Below are 14035 nucleotides of genomic sequence, written 5' to 3' on the forward strand. Positions count from 1 at the left end.
TCGAAAACAGAACATTCTTAAACAGTGAAAGAACATTCTACAGAAAACTAAACACAGAACAAGAAATAGGACCCATACAACCAACTAAAAAAGAAATAACCACTTTCTGGACACAGATATGGTCAAACACAACAGAACACAACACACACGCAACATGGATAACAGACGAGAAACAGAAATATGAAGATATGCCAGAACAAGCCGAATACAAAATAACGGGAGACGAGCTAAAAAAAACAATACGCAGCACACATAATTGGAAACATCCAGAACCAGATCACATACAAAACTTCTAGTACAAGAAATTTACAACCACATATCCATACCTAACACAGCAGATAAATAAGATAATAGAGGACCCCCCAAGAACTCCCGAGGTTCCTAACCGAAAAGATCACTTTCACTAAACCCAAAAATCAAAACACTGAAAACCCAGCAAACTATAGACCCATTAAGTGCCTACCAACACTATATAAAATAATAACAAGTACAATATGCCGGCAAATCGATACACACCTCACAAAAAACAATATAATCTCAGAAGAACAAAAAGGATGCAGAAGAAATAGCCAAGAATGTAAAGAACAACTTATCATAGACAGTATAATAATGAACGAAGCAAAAAAGCAGCAACGAAACCTACACACATGCTATATAGACTACAAAAATGCCTTTGACTCAGTATCACATACATGGCTTTTAGAAATTCTAAAAATATACAAAATAAACAAATATACACAACATTTCCTAAAACACACCATGTCAACATGGAGAACCAGAATCATACTAAAAACATCAACGGATACCATAAGAACGGAAGAAATAAAAATTAAAAAGGGCATCTTCCAAGGAGATACACTAAGTGCCCTATGGTTCAACATGTGCCTAAACCCATTATCCACAATATTAAACAATAGTAAATATGGATTCCAAATCAGAAATAACAGAAAAACGCAGTACACAATAAACCACTTAATGTATGTAGACGACATAAAACTATATGCAGCAACAGGAACACAATTAAACACACTTTTAAGAATCACAGAAAACTTCACATCCGACATAAAAATGCAATTCGGAATAGACAAATGCAAAACAACACATATCGAAAGAGGACAATGGTCCACAGACGATACACAAAGAACATTACAGAACGAAACACTACAAAACTTAGAAAAACACGAAACATACAAATACCTCGGTTTCGAACAAAAATACCAAGATAAATCGCACAGAAATTAAAAAATACTTACAAAAACAATACAAACAAAGACTCACAAAAATACTCAAAACCAAACTAAACTCAAAAAACTTCGTCAAAGCAATCAACACATACGCAATAACAGTCCTTACATTTTCCTTTGGAATCATCAATTGGTCAAACACAGACTTAGATGACACCAATAGAATAACAAGACACACATGACAAAGTCACTAAAACTACACCCGAAATCATGTGTAGAAAGATTAACAATAAGTAGAGAAGAAGGTGGTAGGAGAATAACGGACATAAAAGCGTTACACAATAGACAAATAAAAAACTTACGTAAATACTTCCACACAAAAGAGACACAACTACATAAAGCAATAACGAAAGCCGACAAAAACCACACACCACTAAATCTATCGACAAGCAATAAAGACATAGATAACTATAACGACATAGACCATACACAAAGCAAAATAAACGCATGCAAATAAGAACACGGAAAACACTACTACACCACTACAGACGAAAACATAAGCAAAAACGACACATATGAATGGCTAAAAAAAAGGAAACCTTTTCCCAGAAACCGAAGGATTCCTAATTGCAATACAAGATCAGGTAATCTCAACAAAAAACTACCTCAAGTACAAAATAAAAGACATAAACATACAAGATGACAAATGCCGGAAATGCAAATTAGTACCCGAAACAATAGAACACATAACAGGGGGTTGTAAAATACTAGCAAACACCGAATATACGGAAAGACACAACTCCGCAGCAAGAATCATACATAAAGCAATAGTGAACAAATACAAACTGGAGAACACTACAACACCATACTACAAATACACACCAACAACAATAATAGATAACGAAAAGTAAAAACTATACTGGGACACAACATTACACACAGACAAAACAGTAAAACACAACAGACCGGACATCACATTTACAAACAAAGAAGATAAAACAACATACCTATTAGACATCTCAGTACCAAACGACATCAACATTGCACAGAAATACAGAGAAAACATAGAAAAATACACATTAATTGCACATGAAATACACAGAATATGGAAACAAAAAAAGGTACACATCATCCCTTTCATCATATCAGCAACAGGAATTACAACGAAAAATTTTAAATCACATCTCACAAAACTACAACTAGACCCAAACATACACCAAGAAATACAAAAGGCGGTTATATTAAAAACATGCAACATAACCAGAGCCTTCCTAAACTCTGAAGATTAAAGCTGTCAGACCTGGCAAAAGGCCAGTCCGACACGCTAATATGCCCGAAAAATCGGAGAGAAATAATTAAATAACAATAATAATAATTATTATTATAATAATTAATAATAATAATTTCGTTATTTTCTATCTTCTATCTCTCTCTTTAGTAAATTTATTTTTTTGATTCATTTCATTTATGAGAAATTGAGTCATAGTACAATACCCATTGGACCGAATATAATTAGAAAAGTCTTTTTAATCGAGTGAGTTTTTTCTACTCGTTTTGTGTCGTCATTTCTTTCATTCTATCTCTATCTTTTTCTCTCTTATACTTGCAATACCACTCTAATCTATTTTTTTTGTGTACTTTTTGTACTATCGTAGCTATCTCTCTAGTTTTGTCCGTTCTGTTTATCGCTTGAAAACGAAGGAAACTGGAGCAATTAATGATCCTGGAACACTGAGAAAACCATGTTTCATTGAAGGAGTGCAATTGACTCGTTGTGTCTCCTAGTAGTTGCAACTTTCACGATGAAATATTAACCATCTTTCTCTTTCCTCATTCTACTTCACCTTCTCACTCCGTGTACCCGATAGAAAGGAACTAGCTTCCTAAAGGATATCTCTGGCTATCAGAGAAGAATTGTAACTTTATGGTTCTTTCATCCATCGTGTCAAACGATACACTAAACCTTTTTTTTAGTTTTAATGGAACAACTGGAATTAAAACACGTTCTTTTACAATTTTTTATAATTACTTTCCAAAGAGTTTTTTTTTAATTTTTTTCTCATCAAATTGTAATTTTAGATGATATTATTATAATATTGTTATATTAATTATTATATTTGTTAAAATGTACGTACGATTATCTTGTATCAGATATTGTAATCTTAATATTCTTTTTTTTTTTTTTAATTTAAATTTGGTAATATTTTTTTGGGAAAATGTTAGATCACGAATAAGTTGAAAGTATATTTTCAATAAATAAATCTACATTACATCGGTAAACATTGAAATACACGTTCTACTGGTCGTTTCATACAATAGAACAATTCTTTTTTGGTTCGTACGTTCGTTTTTGTTGGATTCTTTTCGATCTATACGGAAACTTAAATGTATCGTACTTCAAGAAAGAGCTCAGATATTACTCGTACCAATTGTGTCCAGCAACGTATAGAAAGTTTCATTGTATCTGTGCGAAAGAAAAATAAAAGTATAAAGAAAAAAGTGTGAGTACTAGGGGTTGTATACGGAAAAGGAAATGATAATAATAATAATAATTATAATAATAATAATGATAATAATAATAATAATAATAATAATAATAATAATAATAATAATAATAATATTAATATAATAATAATAATAATAGTACTAGCACAATAAAAAATAAACACTTTTTCATGTTCGACGTAAGGATTGTATCGTCTAACTATTCTTTTATAGAATTTTCCCATCGAAATGAAATCTATTGGAAACAGTTAAATGATTGTTCTCTGATTCTCGAGAACGTTGTTTCGATAATGGTTGTGAAACCACAAAACGAGTTAAGACCGTCTGTTTAACCGCAACTAACGGCCACCATTTAAATTGCTAGGACGATTCGTTTTCGTAAAGCAACGGAATAGTTTTAGGAAATGAAAACCTATGAGAACGAAAAAGAAAAAAAGAAAAGAAAGTAAAACAGTATCGGAAACAGATATTTTATTATAGTAATATTAAAATTAAATTTCAATTAAATATAAAGAACAGGTGTGCAAATAACACAAATTAAGAGTAAAACTTTCAAAAAAGTAAATTGGGAAAGAATGAGACGAGTGCATAGTACCGGAAGAAAGATAATATATTTTATAATTTTATTATAATATTATTTTTATTTTTGTTTAAAATAATTATTTAATAATTATAAAAATTAGCGCCTGTAGAAATGCAACCAACCAGACACACTTAAAAATGTTGATTGCGAAAGCTATCTGTTGGGACAGAATTTTTATTCTACCCTAAAGACAGGCAACCCTTAATACACACCTAAATAAACAGTTTGGGTGTCTGAAGGGTTGCATTTCAACAGGCGTATTATTTTTATAAATACTGATAATAATTGAAGTTTAATTTTTTAATAAACACGTTTCGTAGTATGCAGTTACACACAAAAACACACACATATTACTACGAAGCACAGCATAAAGAGGAAATCAAGAATAGAAAAATTGTATACTAAATTCAGACTACAGGCCCGACCTAAAAAATCGATGGGTCATATGATCCCGCAGGAAACCTGTATTGGACGATAGAAGGGCATAAAATAATATTTTTTAGCACTATGCCGTGACTTGTAAGCTGTCCAACTGAGTGGAGGTGAGAATAAAAAAGCACAAAATAACCGGGTGCTTTTTTATCAAATGATTTTTTACGGCATTCTTACCACCTATAGATCCATCGAAAATAATGAGGAAACACGTAGTGCCATTAAAAAATAATAAGCCAAAAAGTCGGAAAAAATTTTTGATTTTCTGACAAAACTCCGGGTCTATTACATCATTTAATTATGAACGGCATTTGTTTCATACAATTTAAAAACCTATTCTAATTGATTATTCCGCAACGCCGAGCAAAAATCATGCAACAAGGAAGAAAAATCCAGGGTTAAAATCCACCTTTTTCCACGGGTCTGGGGGATGATCTAATACTACATGAAATTAATTTATTTTGAAAGTATTTTATGCATAGATAACATTTTTCCACATGCCGTAAATTTTTTTTGGTCAAAGGGTCTGTAGGAGGAAAAAAACTTTAGAAAAATCCGTGTAAAATGAATCTACCTTTGGGTGATATTTAGTACGACATTTTTTTGTACGGCAATTAGATAGCTTATTATTATTTAATGAAATTTTCTATAAAAAATCAATGCCGTACAAATATAATAGTTCATATTTATAAAAAAGTAATAAAAATAATAAATATATATAATTTTCATTTTATGTTGTTTGCTTCGTAAAATGAACTCTTCTTTAAAATGAATATTAATCAAATAAAAAATATAATTTATTATTAAATGAATAATTTATTTCTTAAATTACTTGTCTATTTTTTAATTTAAATTTTTAATACGTACATATAGTGTTCACTAGGGTAATACGAACGCGAAGTATACATACAATATAATATATACGCATATTGTATATGTATGTGTATGTGTATATTACATAAACATATTACAAAACCAAGCAATAAAAATTTTGTTGGTAGTGAAAGTGTATTAAATGCTGGACATGTGATTAAGTGTGGGCAAGTACCAAGTCGTGATTGTAATATTATAAGTATTTTAGCTTTTTGTTTACAAACTTCACATATTAAAGGAAATCCACATGAAATAACTGGTGAAATATTAAGAAATGGTCAAATAATTGGAATGAGTTGTTCATACAAGGCTGGTTTAGGTGGTATTTGTAAATATGTGTTTGCAGTATTGCAATATCATTAACTGTCACTAATTCAATTGATTTTCTACCGTATTCTTTCTTCTCGAGAATCTATTTGATCTACAGGACAAGCACATTCTTTGGATGATCCTAAAGGAAGTTTTTTACTAAGAATACTTTTTTTTTTAAATAAGTTCGAGTTGAATCAATAGCTATAACAATACACAAAAACATTATAGGCATGAGTAAATTTATTGATTTAACAATTTATAATAACCAGAAGAAATAATTGTTGAAAATACTTACGTGAAGGTAAAAAACCTAATTTTTTCATCATGACAAGCTTTGTTTGTACAACCAAATACACAGCAATAGACTTTACTTTTATTTTTTCTTGCTGGGAATTCCGTAACAAAAAAATTCTTTATAACAACTTTTAAGTTTAACAATACTAGTTATTTTCAATTGTACTTTCAATAATAAATAAGCAAGTCATAAAATTAAAAATATATATATTTTCCAATAAAAATTGTGTAGTTTAGGTCAGCTATCAGCAATTTTATTGTTTACTCATAAAACATATGTGAAATGATTCAATAAAATTGTAGTACTTTTTATTTTTAATTAATGTTTTCTATATAAACAAATTATAACAATGTTTGAAGTATATTTCATCGAAAATTATTGAAAAATGTTAATACTGAGTTTAATAGTTTTTATTTTTTAGATATAATATTGACACTGTTTCATTTTAAATAAACGGCATAATGATTTTTACATATTATTAATTGTTTCTTTCAAAAATATGTTAATGTTGTACAGTATTAGATGACAATAAAGTACCCATAAAAACGGTAGTGTTATTTTTATTTGCAAAAAAATATGGTCTGCATTAAAATCAACAGCATGATTTTTTCTTAATTCATTGACCCTTATACTATTCAAAACAACAATAACATTTAAGAAATTGCTTTATGTTATTAATGTACGACAACTTAAACTTTTACAAAAATTGAAAATATTTCATTTTTTGTTTTCTCTATTTTTTTTTTAGAACAGTTTTTTTTTAACGGCAATAATACAGAACAATTGTACTTAGCAATATAATGTTAAAAAACAAGTTGCCGTACAGAGTCAAATGATGTTACAGCTGTAAAAATCAAATATACGATTATATTAAGCTAATAATTGATATACATTTAAAAAACCACAATTTTTAAACGGCATTCTTTTAATTTGTACTTCTGAGTGCTAAAAAATAAACTGAAACTGATGCCGTTGTTTTTTAGATCATCCCCCAGACCCGTGGAAAAAGTGGATTTTAACCCTGGATTTTTCTTTCTTGTTGCATGATTTTTGCACGGCGTTGCGGAATAATCAATTAGAATAGGTGTTTAAATTGTATGAAACAAACGCCGTAAATAATCAAATGATGTAATAGACCCGTGGTTTTGTCAGAAAATCAAAATTTTTTTCCGACTTTGTGACTTACTATTTTTTAACGGCACTACGTGTTTTTTCATTTTTTTCGATGGATCTATAGGTGGTAATAATGCCGTAAAAAATCATTTGATAAAAAAGCACCCGGTTATTTTGTGCTTTTTAATTCTCAGCTGCACTTAGTTGGACAGCTTACAAGTCACGGCATTGTGCTAAATTTTATTTTATGCCCTTCTATCGTCCAATACAGGTTTTCTGCGGGATCATATGACCCATCGATTTTTTTGGTCGGGCCTGTAGTCTATTCTATCTCATACTAAATAACATGAACAAATTGTTACAATTATGAATGATTATTATTTATTGTACAATTTTTTACATTGCACTAAAATTTTATAACACGTAGATGGATTGAAAAAAAGTATCAAGCAAATTTTTAATTTAAAAAAACAAAGTACAATTATTTTGTTGTTTTTGTTCAAACTCAAAACTTTTAAAAATCGTTCCACGAGTAATATAAAAATAAAATTTGATAGAATACATTAAATAATGAAATAAGGAATATTACTAACTTCTAGAATAAATTTATTATCGAGTATAATTTCAATTTTGATACAAGTTGTTTTCAACTTAAAGTTCTTTTTTTTTCAAATGATTACATATCTTTAAAACATGAGTACCTTATTTTTTATCTCATCCCCAGACGGAATATATAAAATTCCATACACCCATTCGTTGTATATCATATATATTCCGGTTATTTATATTCCTGTCACATAAACATGGTCTCAAGTAAAAGACATTCTTGATAGGAAAGTTATGGCAGATGATGGGGAAGAGAGAAATTTGTTGTTGCGATAGTAAAGAATGAAATAAATAAATAAATAAAAATAACTAAGCATGGGAAGAAATAGGGACAAATAGAAACAGGGAAGTGGATGAAAAGTATTAAAAATGGATAGTAAGATTTTCCTATAAGGAACACACACAGTATGCTGGCAGTGATCTTCTAGGGGGTGCTTTTGAAACGAGGATCGCGGAATTTGGCGAGATCCATGGTACGGCTACTGGTGACTTGGCGGAATTAACATTCTCCAGCTGTCACGACGTTAATTGCAAAAGTTTCCCTAGAGAGACGAGGGTGATAAAGTGTTGGGTGAATGTAGTAGTAGTAGTAGTAATAGTAGTAGTGGTAGTCGTGGTAAAGGTGAGAGAGTGAATCAGTGAAAAGAAAAGAGAACAGTGAGAAGGTTAGGGGGGGAGAGAGAGGTAAGGGGTGGGGGTTATAAAGCCATGCTGTTCGTGTAATATAACTATAAGGTCATCCAGTCTTTCTCTAACTCGGCTAGCTCGAACTTTTAAAGCCGCGAATAAAATGAATGGATTTTACAGAACACACAACGAAACTGTTAAGAACATTTAAATAACACATATATCTATACTTTATATATTTTTATATAAAATATATATCTATACTTTACATAATACTATATATATAGTTTAGATATTGTATTAGGGTGGCTCTTATTTATATCATTTTAGAATATTTATTTCCAGAGGGAGTTATTTGGTAGAGACCAAAATATCTTCTTTTTTTCTGAATAATAAATATAACCTACAACTGTAACAAATTTCAAACATATTCATCAATTTTTACCAAACCTATGATTTTTATAAGAGTTATGAAAAAATAATTGTATTTATTTTGCATTTAAAACTTTGGCAACTCTGGGAAACGTGTTATTATTAAAATTAAAATTAAAAATTCAAAATATACATAACTTTTTTTTAAAATTTATTTATAGGATATTTAGGGGAAATCAAACATTCCAAAATAATGCAAATACGAACCACCATCGTATATAATAATAATTGACATTGCCTAAATTGATTATTTTCTTAAGTTTCAAGTTTTGCATCACTTTGGTTCCAAGAATTCCGGAACCTTTACATACAAATGGAATAAGAGATCAACACAAACAACATATCAGCTGTTTTTATTGTTCATGAAATCCACATATTTGCATGTTGTACCATCATACAGTTAGACTTTCAGAAATTGTGATCCAGATTGCAGTACACACCTCAGTACCTGTAATAAATAGTATTAACTGAGGTGATGCAAATCTTTTTTCGATGTGTGTAAAATAAATCTGGGAAATATGCCACTGCTAAGGAAAAAATCAATCTAAAAAATATATATATATATATATATATAAGTATGTACATAAATAAATTTAAATCAACTTAAATACGTGGATTTAATAAACATTGCCTCTATTTATTTAATGCACAATAACATTTGTCTAAATATGTATTTATTTATTAATAAATAACAATAAATTAGTGCGTGGTAAAAGTGGCATATTCCCCACATGTAGGGGTAATATGCCACTTACTCAAAAAAGAACTTAATTTCATATAAATATCACAAATAACTCGTAATTTAATACTTTTACAGTATAACAAATATCATTTTGATTAACAACATTAATAATTATAATAAATAGCTTCAAAAAAAACGAGATAACAATAATAAATTTGACAAATTTTATGACTTACATACAGGACAAGTTTAACTTTTACAACAAGTTTCGTGCATCCATTTTTCACATTTGCCACATTGCACCCAATCGCATTTCGGTCCTTTCTTACTATAAAAACTTATGTGGCATACAGGACAAAAGTCTGCACTGGCATATATTACCCCAACTCATTTTGTGACATTTTGCCCCGAATGCACAAAAAAATGTTAAAGTAAAAGAAAAAGAAAAAATCTTACATGTAATGTTTTAAAATCAGTATCGTTATGAAATATTGTTAATTCTACATAATATACGAAAACTCTTTTTAAGAAAAACGTATAAATATGATAGAAAATAAACATTAAAGTTACAGAAAATTTTAGATTCTCAGCAAATTAATCCAACCGTGTCTAGAAAGCAACTGAAAACTACGTCGGTATACTGTAGTATTTACGCAGTAGAGTCATGTAGGGCAAGAGTGCGCATTTTTTTTTTTTTTTAATTATCATGAAGTGATAATATTTGTATGAAATAAATTGAAAAAAATTTATTTATTTAAAGACTTTATTGATTTATCAATTACATAACTTGAAATAAAGTTTACTTAATGGTAATTTTAGAAAACAATTAAAATAAAACTTAGTCAGAATGCGTACACTTACCCCAATATCGGGGTATATGTGCGCAACACTGCGGGTAAGTGTACGCACATATAATAACTTAAACGGTAGCTTGTTAAATTTAAATAAACTATATTTCATGATATAAATATCATTTTTTATCAACATTTACCATTATTTATTTTATTTTTAATATTTATATATTACATATATACTTTCACAAATACTATCTATCTCAATTTATATCGAGACAATTATTACATAGTATTATTGTTATTATTTTATTATTTATTTGTTCCGGTGCTTTTCTTTTACTTAAACCTTCAGCAATCAATCTCTTAGCAGCATTAAATTGATCACTAGAAACAATGGATCTGTGAGGAGCCTTTCGCTTATAATTTCGAGGCATTGTTGTTTTTTTAGATAATATATAACTTGATAAGAATAAACTGAAACAAATAAAAAGAATTGTCAATACACAAAGAACTGCCACTATCGGGGTAAAATTACGCATTTAAATATGTGTACTCTTACCCCACAACCTTATGCGCACAATTAAGGGGTTATATACAGTTAGACGGCCGAAAAAAAGTGAATTTTCCAGAATTTTTTCTGAGAAACCTTTTAAATTTATTGATCCAAAAATTTATACACATATTATGGTATCTTTTAACTGTATTTTAAGACTTAGTACTAGTAAAAATATTTATTTGAAAAAGAGCTACAGCTGATCTCCAGGAGCTCCTCTCAAAAAAGACGTTTTGCGGTGACCACTATATCTCGGAACTGGATCATCTTAAATTAAAAAACCAAACAGATTTCGCTAAAATAATGTTAAATCTAGTAATTAATCGAAGGAATAAGCAAAATAAAATTTTTTGACAAAATGGCGGTTTCTCAAAAAAAAAATCGATTCTTCACCGAAATTTCGGCCTTAAATTGTTTATAAAAAAAAAATATCTATCGGAGAGAAAAAATCTTCGATTAATTACTAAAAATATATTTAAAAAGGTCGTGTTAAAATTTGAGACTAATCGGTTTAGCCGTTTTCGAGTAATGTTGGTCACCGACTTTGATAACACCATTTTGAGAAAAACGCGTTTAAAGTTTGTACCTTGTACTTCAAGCACTCTGAAACGCTTTTTCAAATTAGCTTGTAACTTTGAAAATATTCACCGGAACGATATGAAATTTTCTGTGTGTATTCTTAAATATATGTACATTAAGAAAATAAAATTAAAAAAAAATCGATTTTTTGAAAATTCTAACTGTATATAACCCCTTAACCCAAATTGCCTGTACAGAATTAGGTTAAAATTAAGCATTGTTGCGTCATTTTACCAAGTTTCAATATGTAATTATTAAAACTAGATACATAATTGAGCATACTTGGATACAATCAATGCTAATTTCAGCAACTTAAATATAAAAGTATTTTAATTAAAAATTAAGAAAAATCGTAAGAATTATAACCAAAAATTTTACTTACCAATATAACTGAAACTACGTAACCTTGTCAGACAAGACTCTAGTCTTTTGTCCAACATCGTAGTGACTACTGAAGGCAGTCAGTTCCCCTACTCTACTGTCAACGGTTTTATAAAAAATAAACCTGCGCACACTTACCCGCTGCACACACTTGCCCCACATGACTCTATGGTCAGCTGTAGATAATAGACACCTCAATCTTGCTCCTATCGATATCTATTTATAATTATAGGAGATATAGCAAAGTGGCATATTCTCCGCACTGGCATATTTCCCCGACTCACCTTATATATATATATATATTTTAAATAAGAAATTTAGTGTATGACTAAAAAAAGTAGAATTATATGGTTTGCAAAGGGGTGTTCGACATTTGAAACTTTATAAGCGTAGAATTAATTTATATTTTATAGTTAAAAATTTGAAGTGAATAAGGATGAGAGAAAGGAAGAGAAAGAGAGTTTAAAGTTTATCGTCTATTTTCTCATTCCTTTCGTGATTGCATCGTTACGGCGGATTTGCCGTCAAATCTACCGGCTAATGTTTAAAGAAGTTCTTTCTTAGATAAAAAGCTTGCCTTTTTCGCTATCGCGTGAACTTAACATTTTCTTCTTATTTTTCATCTCCTTCTTCTTCTTTTCCTTTTTTCTTTTCTTTTTCGTATTATATACACTCATTTGTATTTCGTAATACAATTTCGTTAAATAATTTATAAGAGAAGAGATTAAGAATTTTTACGTAGTACGTTATAAAATTTTCTTTTCCTATCCTAAGGGAAAGAGAAAAAAAAGTAATTAGTATACACGTGTTTATAGTTACGTTTTAATCCGAATATCGTCGTCATTTCGTAAATAAGTTAGCAGATAAATAATTTCAATTTTAGTACCTTTTATTTTATTATTTATTATTTATTGTTATTCAAACGTAATGAAAATAAAGATTGCAAAAAGTAACATTAAATTGTCGTTCATTTGATATTAAAAATTATTATAAGTTAACTTTCGTATTGTTTCAAAAGAAACATAGTAAAAAAAGAAGAATATTAGGTAAACGATCGAAACCCAAAAAAAAAAAGAAAAAGGAGACCAAAAATCGTGGATTGAAAGACCCTCGTAAATTTGAAACAATACCTTTTCTTTTTATCTTTTTTTTATTCTTCATAGCCATTACGATATTTCTTGTGAGGAAAAACTGAAATAGGTTGGTGCAATTAATTTTGTAGGATCTATTAGGATACATTATCTGTTTTTTTATTTCTTTTTTCTTTTCTTTTCTTTTCTTTTCTTTTTACTTTCTCTTTCTTTATTTCTATTTCTCTATGTTACTCTGATTTAATTGTAAGTATTTAAGCTTCATTTAGTATTGAATCTAATATAAATTTCTTACTGTTGTTAGACAATTTTTTTCTTTTCTTTTTTCAATGTTTCTTTCGTAATGCAATGTAATTTTCCGAACTTTTTAGAAAAAGATTTGTAATTTTTAAAATAATTATTAATTATTTAATTAGAGGGAAGATACACGATTCATGCTTGTTAAAAATATATTTAGTAATTTTAATCCTTTTGAAATATTACTAACTTTCGTTACCTCTAATTGGATGCTTCTTTTAGTTTAATAAAATAAATTAATAGATACAAAGTTTTTATTGAAAAATAAGTAAAATAATGAGATAATAAAATGATCATTAAATTATTAAAAAAACATGATTGAACAGTTCAAAGAATTGATTATTTATTTACCAAATTGATATTTGATTATTTGTGATTTTAATGTATCATCCAATAAGTTAGATAAAACTTATCTATCCATTTCTTATAGATGAATATTATTTTATTTTGATTGAAAATGAAATTTTTCAAGAAGATCTTTTTAGAAAGAAGTAGCCATTTTCTAAAGTGAAACGATTACGATCCATTTTCTTTCTTATCGTTTCGATCATTTTTCTTTAACCGACGTTGTTCCATTTACTATAGTTTATGTCATTCGTTGACACACTTTGTAAGAAATATAAAAGGGAAAAGTTGTTGATGCAACTTAAGCTTGTCTCTTAATAGGATGTTGGTGGTTCCTATGGTGGTACAAAC

At 28.8% G+C, this 14035-nt stretch overlaps 1 long non-coding RNA gene across 1 annotated transcript; it reads right to left on the bottom strand.

Moving 5' to 3' along the window:
• Positions 1-10389: 10389 nt before the first annotated feature.
• Positions 10390-12091, bottom strand: LOC149031593 (uncharacterized). Its single transcript, XR_016177616.1, has 2 exons — positions 11953-12091; positions 10390-10912 (listed from the first exon to the last, which is right to left on the bottom strand). It is a non-coding gene; the product is annotated as an uncharacterized LOC149031593 (long non-coding RNA).
• Between the last annotated feature and the right edge of the window lie 1944 nt (positions 12092-14035).

This window comes from Polistes dominula, unplaced genomic scaffold (assembly GCF_049000335.1).
Source record: "Polistes dominula isolate Pdom_NZ unplaced genomic scaffold, Pdom_raw_medaka contig_17, whole genome shotgun sequence".
Taxonomy (NCBI): Eukaryota; Metazoa; Arthropoda; class Insecta; order Hymenoptera; family Vespidae; genus Polistes; species Polistes dominula.